This window comes from Mirounga angustirostris, unplaced genomic scaffold (genome assembly GCF_029215605.1).
Source record: "Mirounga angustirostris isolate CCGP_5_RB_7025 unplaced genomic scaffold, mMirAng1.0.hap1 SCAF_11, whole genome shotgun sequence".
Lineage (NCBI taxonomy): Eukaryota > Metazoa > Chordata > Mammalia > Carnivora > Phocidae > Mirounga > Mirounga angustirostris.
Window position 1 is genome coordinate 83,639,248 of NW_026991719.1, and position 16,416 is coordinate 83,655,663.

Here is a 16,416-nt window from a genome sequence, read left to right on the forward strand (position 1 = left end):
CTTTTCCATAATTTGTTCTCTTCGAAGTTCTGGTGCCTTTGTTTTCTGGGGAAAAGTAGTGTGTTACGAGGCTGCACTGACAGGGAAAGGAGACACAACATGGTCAGCGCAGCTGTTTGGATCCTACAACTGCTGGGAACTAGTGGGACTAGGCTCTACAGCAAGAGTGATTAAGGGCACAGGTTTCGGAGTCAGATTAGACCTGGGTTCAAACCCCAGCTGTGCCTCTTACTAGCTGTGGTGTCTTGGGTAAGTGACTTGACCTCTTTGAACCTCAGTTTCCTCCTCTGGACAATAGGGTCTACAAGATTGTTGAGAGGATTCAGTGGGATAATGCAGACAGAGTGCTCAGTGAATGGTGGCTATACTTATTCTCAGTCCTGAGAGGCATGCCCTCAGGCAGTTGGAGGGGTGGCGGTGGGGATGTGATTTGATGCCAGACAGCTGTATGGACTTGCTCTCCTGGCTACCTTGGTCCCATCTGTTTGCTTAAGGCTGATGGTGAGATAAGGGAGGATGACTTTTCCTTTCCTGAGCCTCTGTTAGTAAAGTTGCAGAGATAATGCTGCTCTGAGTTGCGAGGGGAAGTTGCTAGGGAGCAATTGGAAAGTGCCTTGTTACCTTGCTAGCTTTGGGCATTGCTGACTCAGGGTTTTGTTGGCAAGCTGTTCCTCCTCACTCCCACTCACCCTCTCCCTATCCAGGTGCCATTCACCTTGCAAGTCTTGGCTCAGATCCTACCTCCTCTGTGAAGATGACCTGACCATCCCAGCCTACAGTGACTTCTCCCTCCCTGAGCCTCAGTACCTCCAACTGCAAAACGGGTGTATTCTTTATAATGCCCCTCCGGAAGGGCCATGATTAGGGTTGAATGAGGGAACAGATGTAGCATGCCAGGTGCAGTGTCTGGTACAGGCCTATGGTGAGTTCCCTGCCTCCTTCTCTTCATACTAGCTGAACCCCCCCACAATGTGTGCATCCTGGTCTTGATCAGATGCAGCTTTCTATTGGTAGTCATTTGGGATTATGCCTGTGCTAGCTCTCTGTTCAATTGTAATGTCACAGAAGTTAGGGGGCCACATCTTATCCTTCCTCACCTTCCAGTATCCAGCACTACACAAATCTCCATAATAACCACTTTTTAAAATCGAGCTCTGTAAGATTCTATGCGGCAGGCACTCTTCTGTGTATGTTATACACACATGTCCAGTCTTTACCCTTTGCCCCCATATTTTCCTTACAGGACAGGCAGGCATAATTCCTTCTGTTGAGAAGAGTGAGCCCCAGAGAGGCTGGGTTATCCACTACCCAAGCTCACCTATCTAGCGAGTGGCCTAGCCAGGAATCAAATCCAGTTTTGACTCCTGTGCTAGATTGTTTCCAATGAATGCCTGTGAATGGGTGGATGGGAGGATGGACAGAAGTAGAGACCAGAATAGGAGTGCCTGCACCTTTACTTTTACTTAGTAGAGGGAGGCTTGCTTGAGAAAAGCCTATAGGTAGTAAAGATACAGGATTCAGAGGGTCCCCAAGCCCAGGTAAGGTCCCTCTTGGACAGGAAAAAAGAGGGGGGGGTGATGGGTCAAGCTAAACCACAGGGAATTCCACAGTGGCTCCAAGATCCCAAAAATTAGCAGTGGAGGAGGTGAATAAGCAGGTGTCAAATGAGCCTCCTTTGAAGAGGCTTATTAACCCAGAAAGTTTTGAATTCCCTTGGAGTCAAGGCTGAGCATTTCACTCCAATAGAATACCGATCATGGGATCTATGATCAGGTGTGGAGATAAGCTCTGCTGCACTCTGGCATCAGGGATGATGATGGGGAAAGCAGAGGGGATAGGCCATTTAATTCAGCAGACTCCAAATGTGGTAGGACTTCAGACTGACCTGGGAACCCGTGGCTATGACCTCACACAGCAGGCTAGAAGGCTGGTAATCTGGCGCTAAAACACAGTCTGAGGCCTAAACCTCCAGCCCGGGGCCTGAGCACTTCAGGGTCATGGGACTGTGCCCAGCCAGGCTTCACCTAGATCTAGTAGAGCTAGGCCTCCTACAGGCAAGTGCTTCAGGGGTCCACGAGCTGTGTCTTTGGTCCCGTCAGATCTTCCAGAGGCCTCACTCGGGTCAGAGGGAAAAGCCCTTCTCTGGCTGAGCTCCAGGGTTTCCAGCTCTATCCCTGCCCTGCCTCCTAGGGATTAGGATGCTGGCAGCCTCAGCGAGGGAGCCCGGGATATCCAGGCTCTCCCCCTGCCTCAACTGGCCCGCCACAGCAGCATCCAACTACACTACCTGCTTCCATTCACAGGACCCCTCCAGCCCCCACCCCAGTCAGGGAAGCAGCAAGAAGCAAGAAGCTAGGCTGGGTGTTAGGTAGAACAGAGGTCTAATCCTGGCTCGCCTGCTTCCTGAACTGTGGGACGCATGGCAATTGACTCAACTTTCTAGTCCTAGGTTTATTCTTTGTCCATCGGGGATCTGGACAGTACTTACCTCATAGGGTTTTAGAGATCCGTGAGGGATGTTATCATGCCCTCCCCCGCCCCCCCCCCAACTTCCCAGAAGGGAGGAAAATCCACTGTCAGAAGTGCAATAAAACTGTCAAATCTGGGGGAGGTCATCTATCTAAACTGTACAACTCAGCTTGGGATACGATTTTTTGTCGTTCTCTGCAAACAGGATAAAAATTCCCCCTTTCCCTTAAGATCGGGGAAAAACAAAGGAAAACCTGGACTCGCCACTTTCAAGTAATTTTCAGCTCTCCAACCACAATAGTTTAGCCATGTTATCCTCAAGAAGGGTCAGGAAATCTCATGTTCGGGTTTACAGCACAGCCTGCGTTCATCTATTCATTTATGCAACAAACATTTGCTGAGTACCTACTACATCAGGCACTGCTAGGTGCTGAGAATCACAGAAGAATAAGCTGAGAGCCCATAAACTGGTTAGAGTCTAGAGGGGGGAGGCAGATACTTTGGTCAGATAGTTATAATATAGTAAATGCTATGACAGAGACGTGCTCAGGTTATTTCGGGAGCCCAGAGGAAGGGCATCGAACCCAGCCCAGGGGCTAGTCAGGAAACTCCTTCTGGAAGAGGTAAAGTGTAAGTTATGTGGGTTTTGTAGTGTTTTTCACGTTTCACGTCATATTTTGTTTGTTGTTTGTTTTGAGTCCTGTTTTCAGAACGAGGAGGCAAGAGGAAAGGGAGACGTCTCACGCGCAGAAACAGTAGGCGCTGATTCCGCTGCAGAAGCAGCTTGGAGGCTGGGGGACTAGGGCAACCAACTGTCCCAGCCTGCCAGGTACCTTTGAAGGGCTTCCTAGGATGCAGGACTTTCAGGTTTAATACCAGGTCAGGCCCGTGTTGCCTATGACCGAGGGGCTCCCGTGATGTGGGACTGTCCGTGCTGAGATCAGAAAAGCCCTAAGCAAACCGGGAGGAGTTAGTCACCCTTGCGGGAACTGCAAGGAGTTCAGCATCTCTGGAACTTCAAATGCAAGGCAGGAAGTGGTAGCAGATGAGATTGGGGAGAAAGGCAGGGACCAGATCATGAAGGGCTTGGTGTGCCATATTAAGGAACTGGAACTGGGTACCTTGTCCTCTAGGCAGCGGGGAGCCTTGCAGGGTTTTAAGCAGGGAAGTGACAGGCTGTCTGGTTTGTGTTTTCGTTAGATCACTCTGGCTGTAGGTATAGAAGCTAGATTTGAAAGGGCCACGGCTGGAAGCAGGAGGTCGTTGCCTTAATCCAGGTGACAGTGATGAAGGCCTGCTAAGAAGCAGTAGGGACGGAGTGGAGAGGAGAGATTCAGGGACTGCTTGAGGAGTGAAACTGGTAGCGTAGTGTGACTAACTGGACATGGGGAGAGAGGGACAGCAGAGTTGGCAGTGATCACTCCAATTTAGAAAAAAATTTACACACATTTTGGGTAAGAGAAAATATAGAAAGAAAAAGATAACCAAACATCCATCTACCCACCACCCAGCGTAAGGAATAAAATATGACAGATACCATTGAACCCGCATGTGCCCCTCCCCTGCACCCCTCCCTGGCCCCCCCAGAAGTAACCCCTCTATTAAATTGATGTTTCTCATTTCCGTGAATTTCTACCACATAGATATTAATTGCTAAACAACATACACTGATAGCATTGTTCTGCATGTTTCCAAACTTTGTATAAATTATATCATGATGGAGGTATTTTTCTGTAACATGCTGTTTTCTCTCACTGTTGTGTGTGAGATACAGCCATAATGATACCGATAGCTCTGGTTCACTTATTTTCATTGCTGAATAGCATTCCATTGTATGAACATATTTCTCATCCATTTTACTGTTGATGACCATTAGATGGTTTCTGCATTTCTGGTTAATAAATACAAAGCTGCTAAGAACACTCTCATACATGTCTCCCTGTGCTCAGGTCTCTGGATTGGGTGCCTAGGAGTGAAGTGCTACAGTCAGCTGTGTGTGCATCTATCTCCTGCACACCTATCAATATTGTCCAAAGGAGTCAGACCACCTTGCACTCCAACTAGCGATGCAGGTGATGTCCCCGTTGCTGTAGCTCCTCACCAACATTTCGGGTGATCAGTCTTTTTATTCCTTGTGGCTCCAGTGCTGGGAAATGGTATCTCATCGTGGTTTTAGGAGACGATTCTCAGTCTGATGCCCTTCCTGTGTAACTTTTTTTTTGGGGGGGGGGTGGGATACATGTATGCTTACTCTTTTATAAAATGCCTGGTCAAGCCTTCCTAATGTTAATAAGCGCTAAGCCATAGAATCCCCTCTAAGTGGCCCTTACCCTTCACCATTACTGGAACTGTTTCACACAGTCACTGTTTGCTTTTATGTACCCATGTTTTATGTACCTATGTTTTCATTGCTCTGCAGCTTTACTTTGACGCATCCAGGTGTGTGTCCTGAGTCTAGGGAACCATGGCTCTCCTCCCTTCTGGAAAATTACCAGCTATTTCCTCTTTGAATATTGTTCTTCTGCCGTTTGCCCGGTATCTCCTACACCGAGTCCCACGAGATGCACTTTTTAGACTTTTGGTCCATGCCTTAGGTCTCTTCACCTTTCTTTTACCTTTCCTTCCTCTTTATCTCTCTGGGAGCCATTCTCCATAATTTCTTTTATCTCTCTTCCCATATGCTAATTCTCTATCCTGGTGGGTCTAATCGGTTTTTCAAAATTACACGAACTTTTTCTTCCAGTGGTTCTGTTTTTCACTTTCAGAAATTTCACTCGACTCTTTGTGAGATTTGGTTGTTTCTTCTCTAGGATTGTTGATATCCTCTCCTTTACTTAAACATGTTAAACCCTTTTTAAATAGTTTGCCCCTGGCAAGAAGTCTTTGAAGGTGTACATGTTTAGTTTTTTTGAATTATGAGCATGTTAGGGAGGGCTTTATCTGTGGGGACCTTCTTAAAGCATCTGTTAAGTGTGGGCTCCTCCAGAAAGAATTTGACTTGCATTTGCCCACATCTGGGATTCTGCCAGAATTCACTGAGCCATACTGATAGTGTTTGTTGGAACTCCAAAACCACATGTGGGCAGAACTGTGATTTCAGATTCTCAAAGGAGCCTTCCCACACCTCAGCCAGACCCAAGGCCAAGAGATACAAGTTTCCTTGTCGTCTCCCAGTCCTTGTAGTCAAAACAAAAGGGGGGTGGGGTGGGGCCAGTTTTTCACTGAGGGCCTTATTTAACAAGCATGAGGGATTGATATAGAAGTCTCAGTTGTCTATTAATCTCTGGCTCTTTTCCAGCTCATCCAAGTATTTAAAATGATATTTATAATAATTTTTCACAAATATCGGCGTTGGTTTGGAATGGGAGTTTTTCAGTACTCTATTCCAAATAGTGTCCAAATAAAAAGCGTTAGTGACTCTTAAGCGTGTAAATCAGACAAGGCCCACTCAGTAGTAGTCAGATGATGTCTAAGCTACTCTGCAAGGTTTGAGACAACTTGCATTCCCATGCCTGTTGCCTTGGAGGGGCTGGTTAGAGGGATGGCTCAGCTGGATCTCTGTCCCACTCCAGAGAGTCTCAGAGCTTCTCCATATTGTATTTCCAGCAGGATAGGCAAACTTCCTATATGGCAGGTCAGAGCCTTCAGGAAATAAGACAGAAGACACCTTTCCTCTTAAAGATTAGATCCATAATTCACATAGCATCACTTCCACCATGTTTCATTAGCCAAAGCAATCACATGCCTGCCCAGAGTCAAGAAGGGGGGGGGGGGCGCCTGGTAAGATAGAACCTCTCAATGGGAAGTGTCGAGGACTGAGCAGCCTTCCTGAACCTGACACAGAGTGTCATGCAACACACATTTCTTGAGATGCTGCTGGGTGCCACACACTGAGTATGCCGTTACAACAAAGTCTTTGGTTCCCTGGTCCAGAGTGGTAAACTCTGGAATTCTTTTCTACCTCTCTCGCCCCTAGTAGAGTGACCTGGCCCATGTAACAGATCCCTCTAATCCAAGGCAGAGGCTTCACCCACTTTAGGAATCCCCTAAATCCTGACACTTCAATTGTAATCCATCCCTCTCCACATGCCTACAAAAGTACATATCCAGAGAGTCTTAAATAGGGCAGGTTTGAGGCCACAGAAGGCCTTTAGGGAGGGGAGGGGGGAAGCACAAGCAGCCCCATACATTAGCCATCCCAACCTTTTGGAGTTTGTTCAAGGCAAGCACTTGCTTACAAATCTCGATTGGAATCAATTACACAATGAAGACTGAGGTAGGTGAAGTAATCAATGTTGCATTTCATTTTATATTTATGTATTTCCTGTCAAGCAGGTTAATGCAGGGAAGAATGGTTTCTGTGAGCCTCTGATAGGCTCAAACATTCAAAGGCTTTCAACACATCTGATGGACCAGCAACCGGAGTGAGATTCAAGAGATCAATCAGGGTCCTGGTGTCAGATATAAGCCAGTTGCTATGTGATCTTGGGTAAGGCCATTCACTTTTCTGGGAAGACCCCACATGGGAAATAACTCTGAATTCCTAGAAGGGATAGAATTCACTAAGCCAGTCCAGTTATTTTAACGAGTGCAATAACTATGCATACTATTCATTCCTAAAACAAAAATTCCCAGTTGTATATTGACAAAATACCTGGTGAAGCATCAAGTCCACACATAGTCCTATGGTCCCTGCCTAACTACGACCCCCTTCTCGTAGTAAGACCTTGGAAGCAGAGGTAGTTAAATTATGGACAGGGTTCAGGATTATCATGTTCAGAAGAATCATGGGTTATAGCAGAAGCTGTGAGGGACAAGACTGACCATGTCACCACCGCCAGATACTGTTTTGTCACCACCCCCAGATACTGTTTTGTCTAGGCCAGTTGCTAGACAGCATGGCAAGGACTGAATTGATGACCATGTGGAGACGAGGCCTAGTGCTCTCTTGTCCCACTAATGTCCTCCTCATGGATCGACCAAAACCTACCTGTGATCCCAGATTTGCTTTTAAAGTATCTCATAATAAGAAGAAAGAGTAAGAGTAAGAGCCACTTTTCCAAGCTTTCTCCTCCCCTCCCAACACTCATTCTGCTCTTATCCAGGAGTGACAGGCCATGATCAAAGAGGAGGAGGGCTATGATGGGTCCAGAATCAGGACCAACCCCATTTTATTGGCCCAGGTCTAGCTAACTGTGTTTTCATCTTGCCAAGTCAATGTGCTGGGTTTTGTATTCAGGGTCAGGTACTTGAGGTAAAAAAAATAAAATAAAATAATTCAACTTCAGACAGCTCGAAGAAAAAGATGGGGAGGTGCAAATCACCTTATGTCTCTTAATTCATTGGCATTGTTTCCTTAATTTGATGGAGAAGACAGGAGACATGTCTACCCTAGTCTTGGAAACATGGCTTTATACTATGAATTACAAGCAAACAAATGATAATAATTTAAAAAGCTCGTAACAGGCAAAGAAACACACCAGTTTACTCTTCAGTGTCCAAGGATGAACACCAGGAAGTCTATCATGGGCTCATCTCGGGGTCCACCTACTCAAACTTTAGGTCAATGGTTAGGGGGAAGGGGCTGCAAGTTGTTCATTAGCTCAGAGGAGTCTGAGACTTGGCTGCTCTCAGTTGAAGCTGCCATCATTCTAATGATGCATAACTGCAGGTCATGAAAGTCTACCTTTCAAAAACGAAGGATAATAGCCTGGAAAAGAAAAGAATCACAGAAATAAGAACTAGTTATAACAGTAACTTCAGTTTCTAGGGAGATTGAAGTAGGTATTGTTGGGTTTTTTTTATCATTTTGATTTAGCTACATCTGTACTGGGTTTGCATCCTCAGTCATGTACTTAGATGAATTCCCTAATAGGTGGCATGTTGATAAAAGGGTGTTTGGGGTATGCTTGTTCTATTAATACCATTTCCCCCATTTTCATGCTTGTAATTCATCAGTTACAACAGTAAAGTCAGTTCCCTTAGTTTGTCTTTTCAGTAAAATGTATAATTAGATTATAATTGCTCATTTAGACCCTTTGGTCCCCATTCAGCCACTGAGCCAATAATCAGATGAACACAATCCTCCTTCTGGGCTTCAACATCCAACTCCATTTTTCTTCTTTCCCTCCTAGATTTCAGGCATGTCAGTCACATTTACACTTCAAGTCTTCATCCCATGGCCCAATTATGATCCATTGTTTAAACTGCTTCACCAAGGATCCTATTTGTTTTCTGAATTTACAAATGCAAAACACAGTAACAGATATCCTAATAGATTAGATTTCCTAAAATGGCTTCTTACATAGTACAATACCTATGAGACCAATATGCAAGAATAACTGGTAGGAAAATTGTGTATGTGATACAGAGAAACACTGGCATTTTGAAGCAGAAATAATTAGCATGACAGAAATTAAGAGATTAAGAGAAATGCATTTTGTTTTAACTGCTCCACAATTCTTTTTTTTAAAGATTTATTTATTTATTTGAGAGAGCGAGAATGAGAGAGAGAGAGAGTACATGAGAGGGGGGAGGGTTAGAGGGAGAAGCAGGCTCCTCGCCGAGCAGGGAGCCCGATGCGGGACTCGATCCAGGGACTCCAGGATCATGACCTGAGCCGAAGGCAGTCGCTCAACCAACTGAGCCACCCAGGCGCCCAACTGCTCCACAATTCTTAATCTGAAAAGGTGCATAGGTCTGAAAAGAGCCTTTGGTCTCCAAAATTTTTGTTTCAGACCTATAAGGTTATCTCAAGACACCACCTGAAACGATTTACTTGCAGTTGATTTCATGGTAGATTTTCTCGGTTTCCTAAGGCAGCATACGCTTTTTAAAAAATCTTCTCGGAAGATTTTTCTAATATTCCAGAATAATAACAAGTACTAATTCTGATGGGGGAGGGGTCCTTCATCCTGAATCCGAACTCTAATGATCCAATGGAGTGCTCCGGAGGTAATGGCTCATCAGAGTTATTCTACATTATCCAAACAATTCAGGGAATCTCTTGAGTATTCTGACGGTCCCCCATTCTTTCTCTTAAGCAAGTGGGGCTCTAGAAAAAAGGTGAAATCGTCTGTGAGTTCAGTCTCTCCCGGCAGGACCCCATTGCTCTTCTGCTGGGTTCAAGAAAGGTTTTATCTTTTGTAGTTTATCTATCTTGTGTCTCATGTGACTGAGAATGAGATTCCTTACAGGTTTCTAGATCCCATCACAAAAAAAAAAAAAAAAATCCAAATTTTTTAAAAATGCAGAGGGACATTTAACAATATCGACCCAACATTGTGCTTTAAAACACACCATAATTAGGGGCTCCTGGGTGGCTCAGTCGGTTAAGCGTCTGCCTTCGGCTCAGGTTGTGATCTCAGGGTCCTGGAATCGAGTCCCACATCAGGCTCCCGGCTCATCAGGGAGTCTGCTTCTCCCTCTCCCTCTGCCCCTTCCCTTGCTCATGCTCTCTCTCTCTCTCTCTCAAATTAATAAATAAAATCTTTTTAAAAAAACACATCATAATTAATTTCAGATGGTTGAAATCACAGTGTACGTACGTTCTCTCACCACAATGATAAGGATCTAGAAATCAATTGTTTATAAGGAACTGGAAAATATCCAACTGCTTTGCAATTAAGTAATGAGTGTATAGCAAAACAAACAAATAAAAATCCATAGAGGTAGAAAAAAAAAAACAAATGAAAATAAGAAAATATTGCCTAACAATAATACTAATGCTGAAATCGTTTGAGGAAAAAAAAGGATTCATCTTAGTTCTATTAACTGGTCACTGTTGTTTTCTTAATTTTTTGGAAAGGGCAAGAGATTTGTCTATCAGCAGGTCAAGATTCATATCCTTAATCATCATGATTAGAAGCTAGCAACCAAACAACTACAGGCAAAGAATCGTACATTGTTTCTTTCCAATCTGCATGCTGAAAATCACTGGAAGGTTTGTGCTTTTTTCATAACCTCCCCACTCCTTGGGTCAGTGGATCTAGTCAGGGGCTACAGGTCTTCCACTGGCTGAGCCAGTGAGGACTGAGGCATTGGCTGTTCTCATTAGAGGATCGAACTACCCATGCCTAATTGCAGGTCACAAAGGCTTTTGTTTTACAAAAGATTTAGGCAGGAAGAGACAAGTATCAGAAAAAAAACTGAGTGAATTCAGAGAGTAACTTCAGACACCAAGGAGTTTAAATGCGAATTGCTTCCTGAACAGGGCATTTAGCTATTTTTGTAAACTGCGTGTCCTCATTTATATGTGCAAATGAATTCCAAAAAAGGATAGCTTGCAAATGGGTTATGCTTGATTATGTGTTTCTGTTGTCATATCACTCATAAAGAAACTCTGGTTGACAGGGGTGTTAAGATGGTGGAGGAGTAGGGGAACCCTAAGTTTGTCTCATCCCTCAGTCATAGCTAGATAGTTATCAGATCATTCCAAACACCCAAGAAATGAATCAGAGGCCTGAGAGAACCAAATCTGCAAGTTTACAAGAAGAAAAGTGACCACCTTTTGGAAGGTAGGAGGTACAGAGAGTTGAATTGGGGGAGATATAGCTGTGGATATGGCGGTGGGGAGGGAGCCTGCTTACAGAGGCTACTGCAAACTATTATAAGCAGTCAAGTGCAAAATCTGAACTTTTATAAGTCTGCTACCACAGAGGACATGCCTGGCTTAAAGGCGCTCAGGTGGCAAAGCGGGGAGGAGTCCCAGGAGGCACAGCAAGGTCCAAGGAACCCTTGGATCCCAAGAAGAACGGGGGGGGGGTGCCTCCTGCTAAACTATTCCCAGGCCTAAGAGCAGGGAAGCCAGGCGGGAGCCCTGGGTCTTGGTGCCAGCTTTCTGCTCTGTTTTGCCATAAACTGTGAACCGCCAGGCAGTCACGCACCTGCTTTCCTGAGACTGGCCAGCAAATGGCAAAAGTGCAGCAAGACCCTCCCCTGGAGAAATAGCATGGGTCCGTGCCACGGGAGTCCCCAAAACTTGGAGTTTTGAAACTCAATCCCATGCCTGAGATAAAAAAGCTTGGACAAAAAATTAAAAAAAAAAAAAAAAAAAGCTTGGACATAGGCAGGGTGAACCCAGGGTTCAGATGGAAACCGGGGACACGAGCACGGTGATAGGTTGTTCTTCTGTGAGGGCTCCCTGAAGAGTGAGGAGCGGGAACCTTCAACTCGGGGGTAGAGAGCAGGGCGCCATCATATTCACCCCGCCCATCAGCCCTGAAAGCCTTCAGGGCACAAAACGGCGCCACCTAGCGGAGAACGGAGCTGCTCACACCAAGTCCGGGCCCCCTGTGCCCTAGAGGGGCATTTCCACTGAAACAAGTCCCCTGAGAATCAGCACAGCAAGCCCCTCCCCCAGAAGACCAGCACAAACAGCTTGATGGCACAAGTCTACTGATCACAGAGTGCTACAAAGCTTCAGCTCTAGGACAAATAGGATCTAGCTTCCTTTTCACATTTATTTTTACTTTCTTACTATCATACTTCCTTTCTAATATTTTTTAATACCCTTTCTAAAATTTTTTATTTTTATTTTTATTTTTTATAGATTTCTTTATTTATTTTAGGGGGGGGCAGAGGAAGAGGGAGAGAATCCTCAAGCAGACTCCCTGCTGAGCATGGAGCCTGAGTCAGGACTCAATCCCAGGACCCTGAGATCATGACCTGAACCGAAACCAACAGCCAGACACTTAACTGACTGAGCCACTCATGTGCCCCTATTACTGATTTTTAAAATTTTTAGACATATGTATTTCATTTTTTGTTTATTTTCAGTTTTGTCTTGTTTTCTTTTTTTTATCTTTTATTTTGGGATCTAGATTCTTTTAACAAGCAGTCCAAAACACGCCCAGGATCTAGGTTTTTTGGGGGGGGTTGTTTTTTTCTTTTTTTGTTGTTGTTTTTTGGGGTTTTTTTGGTTTTTGTGTTGTTTTTTCACTTTGGGGATTTCTTTTTTTTTCTTCTTTCTTTTCTTTTCTGGACAACATGGCGAGACAGAGAAATTCACCCCAAAAGAAAGAACAGGAAGTAGAACTCATGGCCAGGGATTTAATCAATACAGACATAAGTAAGATGTCTGAACTAGAATTGAAAACGATTATCAGGATACTAGCTGGGCTTAAAAATCTCAAAGAAGACATGAGAGATTCCCTTACTACAGAGATAAAAGAAGTAAAGTCTAGTCAGGCTGAAATTAAAAATGCTGTAACGGAGATGCAATCCCCCATGGAGTCTATAAAAATGAGGATGGACGAAGTCGAGGCGTGATTCAGTTATATAAATGATAAAATTATGGAAAATTATACCAAAACTGAAATAGGAAGAAATAGTAAACTTGCACAGACCCAGAACCAGCAAAAAAAAAATTGAATCAGTAATTAAAAATCTCCAAGCAAACAGAAGTCTTGGGCCAGATGTCTTCCCAGGGGAATTCTACCAGACATTTAAAGAAGAGTTAATTGCACACCAATGTTTATAGCAACAAAGTCCACAATAGCCAAACTGTGGAAAGAGCTGAGATGTCCATCAACAGAGGAATGGATAAAGAAGATGTGGTATATATATACAATGGAATATTACTCAACCATCTGAAAGGATGATTACTTACCATTTACATCAATGTGGATGGAACTGCAGGGTATTATGCTGAGCAAAATAAGTCAGTCAGAGAAAGACTCTTATCATATGGTTTCACTTGTATGTCGAATATGAGAAACAGTGCAGAGGACCATTGGGGAAGGGAGGGAAACCTGAATGGGAAGTTATCAGAGAGGGAGAAAAACCATGAGAGGCTCTTAACTATAGGAAACAAACTGAGGGTTGCTGGAGGGGAGGTGGGCGGGGAGGATGGGGAAACTGGGTGATGGGCATTAAGGAGGGCAGGTGATGTGATGAGCCCTGGGTGTTTTACGCAACTGATATATTATATAAACACTACATCTGAAAGTAATGATGTACCATAACTTGGCTAATTGAATTTAAATTAAAAAAATAAAGAAGAGTTAACACCTATTCTTCTCAAACTATTCCAAAAAAATAGAAATAGAAGGAAAACTTCCAAATTCATTCTACCAAGTCAGCATTACCTTGATTCTAAAGCCAAAGACCCCACTAAAAAGGAGAATTACAGGCCAATATCCCTGATGAACAGGGATGCAAAAATCCTCAATAAAATAGTAGCAAATTGAATTCAACAGTACATTAAAAGAATTATTCACAACGATCAAGTGGTGGATTTATTCCTGGGCTGCAGGGTTGGTGGTTCAATATTCACAAATCAGTCAACGTGATACACCACATTAATAAAAGAAAGGATAAGAACCATATGATCCTGTCATTAGATGCAGAAAAAGCATGTGACAAAATACAGCATCTTTTCTTGATAAAAACCCTCAATAAAGTAGGGATAGATGGAACACACCTCAACATCATAAAGGCCATATAGGAAAGACCCACAGCTAATATCATCCTCAGTGGAAAACAACCGAGAGCCTTTCCCCTATGGTCAGGAGTAAGACAGGGATTTCCACTCTCACCATTACTATTAAACATAGTACTGGAAAGGCACCCGGGTGGCTCAGTCGGTTAAGGATCTGCCTTTGGCTCAGGTCCCAGGGTCCTGGGATCAAGCCCTGCGTCAGGCCCCCTGCTCAGCGAGGATTCTGCTTCTCCCTCTGTCCCTCCTCTGCTTGTGCTCTCTCTCTCTCTCAAGTAAATAAATAAAATCTTAAAAGAATAAAATACATAAGAAAAGTCATAGTACTGGAAGTCTTAGTCTCAGCAATCAGACAACAGAAAGAAGTAAAAGGCATCCGAATCGGCAAGGAAGAAGTCAAAATTTCACTATTTGCAGATAATATGATACTCTATGTAGAAAACCGAAAACTCCACCATAAAGGTTGTTAGAACTCATACATGAATTCAGCAAGGTCACAGGATATAAAATCAATGTGCAGAAATCTGTTGCATTTCTATACACCACTAACAAAGCAGCAGAAAAAGAAATCAAGGAATCGATCCCATTTGCAATTGCACCCAAAACAAGATACCTACGAATAAACCTGAAGAAAGAGATAAAAGATCTGTACTCTAAAAACTATAGATCATTAACGAAAGAAATTGAAGAGGACACGAAGAAATGGAGAAGCATTCCATGCTCAGGGATTTGGAGAACAAACATTGTTAAAATGTCTATCCTACCCAAAGCAATCTACACATTTAATGCAATCCCTATGAAAATACCACCAGCATTTTTCACAGGGCTAGAACAAACAGTCCTAAAATTTGTATGGAACTACAAAAGACTCTGAAGAGCCAAAGGAATCCTGAAAAAGAAAAGCAAAACTGGAGTCATCACGATTCCAGATTTCAAACTACATTACAAATCTGTAGTGATCAAGACAGTATGGTACTGGCACAAAAACTGACCCGTAGATCAATGGAACAGAAGAGAAAACCCAGAAATGGAACCACAACTATATGGTCAACTAATCTTTGGCAAAGCAGCAAAGAATATCCAATGAGAAAAAGACAGTCTCTTCAACAAATGGTGTTGGGAAAACTGGACGGCAACATGCAGAGAAATGAAACTGGACCGTACGTATCGTACGCCATACACAAAAAGAAATTCAAAATGGATGAAAGACCTAAACGTGAGACAGGAAACCATCAAAATCCTAGAGGAGAACACAGGCAGAATCCTCTTTGACTTCAGCCGTAGCAACTTCTTACTAGACATGTCACTGGAGGCAAGGGAAACAAAAGCAAAAATGAATTATTGGGACTTCATCAAGATAAAAAGCTTCTGCACAGCAAAGGAAACAATCAACAAAACTAAAAGGCAGCCTATGGAATGGGAGAACATATTGCAAACAACATATCTGGTAAAGGGTTAATATCCAAAATCAATAAATACTTATGAAACTCAACACCTCCCCCCCAAAAAAGTCCAGTTAAGTTATGGGCAAAAGACATCAATAGACACTTTTCTAAAGAAGACATCCAGAAGGCTAACAGACATATGAAAAAATGCTCAACATCACTCACCATCAGGGAAATACAAATCAAAGCCATGATGAGATACCACCTCACATCTGTCAGAATGGCTAAAATTAACAACACAGGAAACAACAGATGTTGGCAAGGATGTTGAGAAAGGGGAACCCTCTTGCACTTTTGGTGGGAATGCAAACTGGTGCAGCCACTCTGGAAAACAGTATGGAGGATCCTCAAAAAGTTAAAAATAGAGCTACCCTACGATCCAGCGGTTGCATACTAGGTATTTACCCATAGGATACAAAAATACAGATTCGAAGGGGTACATGCACCCCAATGTTTATAGCAGCATTATAAACAATAGCCAAACTATGGAGAGAGCCAAGATGTCCACTGATGAATGGATAAAGAAGAGATCGTATGTGTACACACACACACACACACACAACGGACAGTTATTCAGCCATCAAAAAAAAAAAATGAAATCTTGCCATTTGCAATGATGTGGATGCAGCTAGAGTATATTATGTTAAGTGAAATAAGTCAGTCAGAGAAAGACAAATAGCATATGACCTCACTCTTGTGGAATTTAAGAAACAAAACAGTGGGGGGAATGGGCTAGATGGGTGATGGGTATTAAAGAGGGCACTTGTTATGGTGAGCACTGGGTGTTGTGTATTAGTGATGAATCACTGAATTCTACTCCAAAAACCAATATTGCACTGTATGTTCAGTAACTAAAATTTACATTAAAAAAACAGAAGAAAGAAAGAGAGAAAGAAACTCTGTATGATTTCACTATATGTTCTTGCATGAATGAGAATGGCAAGGGTTTTAAAAATGTATTAGAAAAATAGATTTGACCGTACAGATAACTGTAAAGGCAGATCTACTAATGTATCTGACAGGAATGACACTTTAGGCGAGCAAATGAATGCAATATGGTTAAGG